We start from the raw sequence: 2,494 nt of genomic DNA, 5'->3' as shown, positions 1-2,494 counted from the left end.
TCTCTCTCTCTCTCTCTCACACACACACACACACACACACACACACACACACACACACACACCCATATGGGACAAGTCTGGCTTTAAATGTTGCCTCCTCACCTCAGCATACCAATGACTGTTCTCCAATTGCAGTTTTCCAAATCTTTAGCATACCTCCTTAATGGATTCTTTTCCCCAGAAGTGACTTTTTGTTAGGTCAGCTGTCACAGTCTAATGGTATCTGACAATATGTTGTGGTCAGGTTGGGGATGCAGCCAGGTTGGTAGAATTCCCTCATAGTAGGCATGGATCCCTGGGGTTTGATCTCCAGTACTACATACACTGGCTGTGGTGGTACATACCTGGGATCTAAGCACTTGGGAGGTGGAGGCCAAAGGATCAGAAGTCCAAAGTTGTCCTCAGCTACTTAGCAAGTTTTAGGCCAGCTTGGGCTACCTCAGCTCCTGTCATGAGACTATTGATGCTCTGTTTTCTTGTTAACTGAAGCTGAATGTCTAGTTTGTTTGTTTGTTTGTTTGTTTGTTTGTATTTTTGAGACAGGGTTTCTCTGTGTAGCTCTGGCTGTCCTGGAACTCACTCTGTAGACCAGGCTGACCTCAAACTCAGAAATCCGCCTGCCTCTGCCTCCCAAGTGCTGGGACTAAAGGCGTGCGCCACTACTACCGGGCTGAATGTCTAGTTTTTAAAAGTCAGGCAAATTTAGACTTGAATTAGGCCTTTGTGCAGGTTAATCCTGTTTCGCATGAAAAAGGTAGATGTAATTCTAAGTCACCAGAGTAAGATGAAGTGTTAGTGAAAGTAGAGAGTCGAGTGCCGAGTAGATGTACCATGATGGAGTCCGGATGCCCGATCGTGTTTCATCTGAAATTTAGATCATCTTGGGAGTACCTGAGAATACATCCAGGTTCAGTGACTTGCTTGGAGGGCCGCAGGACTCAGCATGTTGTAGTACTTATGGCTAAGACTGGTTAGAACACGAGGACGTGACCCCGTGCAGTGACGCATGCCTTTAATCCCCGCACTCAGGACGTAGAGGCAGTTGGAACTTTGAATTTTAGGCTAGCCTGGTCTATAGAGCCAGTTCTAGGACAGCCAGGGCTACAACAGAGAAACTGTCTCAAACAACTAAAACAACAACAATAACAAAAAACCCAAAAGAAACAAACAAAACAAACCCACCAATGAAGGATGTGGTTCAAAATTAGCAGAGGGTACAGGAGGTGTGACTGCAGCAAGGAGATGCTAGTTGTTCAGAGTCCACTCCAGGGGGCACCAGAGAGTTACACTAACTCTCTACATTTCTAACGTCAGTGATCGCGTGGTCATTCACATGATGCACTGTCTTCTAGGGAAGATCATCAGAGACTCACATAGGCACCTCTACCTAGCAGAGACCAGATCCAGATTCCAGGGTGAAAGTGGGTGCTCATCACAGACCATGTACTTGCACGGTCTGGGCACAGTGAACCTCTCTGATCACTCAGAGTTATTGGTGTGAGAGCCGAGGCCACTCTGTAAGCAGTCTCAGGCATTTAACATTGCATGTTAAATTCCAAATATTTAGGAATTTTTTCCACTGAAAAGGCTCTGGTCAACTTGGATTGAGTCTTGGCCGAGACCTGGTTTCTGGTCTGAGATCAACAGAATGGGCCTGAGATTGCATTAGCGTCCAATTAGGGGCTTCCATATTCTTAGTAAATTGAACTTACACATGGGGTTCCTGCCTCTCTGGTTGCTGTCTCTTCAGCTCTGTGAGGGACATGGGGCTTGGTTAGGAGCCGTGCGATGTGCTTCATGAAACCGAGTGTCTGTGTTTCCTTTCCAGGTGTTATCTTGCTGTTTTTCTCTCCGTTCCCGCTCACCGCCTTTTACTGCCTGACTTGGTCACTGTCCTACATCTTCTCCCCTGAAGCCCTGTGGGGCAAAGGAGTTTGTACTAAGCAATAGCGAGAGGAAGCCATATTGTCACCAGTCCTGCTGACTCTGTGGGCTGTACGCTTAGCATCCTGGACCAAGACCTGCCCGTTCTCATTAAAGCTTTCGGATGCCTGTGTTGTCATATGCTCGGTGGGTGCACTCTCTCTTGTCCTGAATTACATCCGCCCACGGTGGGCCAGAAACCTGTGCTGCTTTCTCCTTGTTGAGAGTTCAGACTCCTTTTGGGTAGTACTTTAGTCAGTCATATAGGATAAACTTTTGTTTCCAAGCTAAGTTTTAGGCTGAAACTCAAACACAGCCTTGGATACATGAGACTTTATCTCAAAAAAATTGATTGCCAGCCTAAATGTATCACTGGTGTATTAGTCAAGAACAGAGTTGGCAGGAAGACTGTCTGTCTGTCTGTCTGTCTGTCTGTCTATCTATCTATCTATCTATCTATCTATCTATATATATATATATATATATCAATAAAGGGGGGTTGAGTGGCTCCTACCCAATCCCCTGTCCTTCACATGTCCCTCACAGAGCTGAAGAAGCAGCAACAAGAGAG

General features: G+C 46.2%; 1 protein-coding gene across 1 annotated transcript in view; it reads left to right on the top strand.

Annotated features, from left to right (window-relative positions):
• CUNH1orf50 (chromosome unknown C1orf50 homolog) overlaps nucleotides 1-2,065 on the top strand; it is a 27,203-nt gene extending 25,138 nt beyond the window's left edge. The window contains exon 7 of the transcript XR_004121033.1: nucleotides 1,829-2,065. The gene's annotated coding sequence lies outside the window, so the exon portion shown is untranslated. The remainder of the gene's footprint in view (nucleotides 1-1,828) is intronic.
• The last annotated feature ends 429 nt before the right edge of the window (nucleotides 2,066-2,494 follow it).

The sequence above is a fragment of the Mastomys coucha genome, unplaced genomic scaffold (genome assembly GCF_008632895.1).
Source record: "Mastomys coucha isolate ucsf_1 unplaced genomic scaffold, UCSF_Mcou_1 pScaffold18, whole genome shotgun sequence".
Taxonomy (NCBI): Eukaryota; Metazoa; Chordata; class Mammalia; order Rodentia; family Muridae; genus Mastomys; species Mastomys coucha.
The sequence above is the reverse complement of the archived record's forward strand: the minus strand, read 5'-3'. Positions and strand labels throughout refer to the sequence as shown.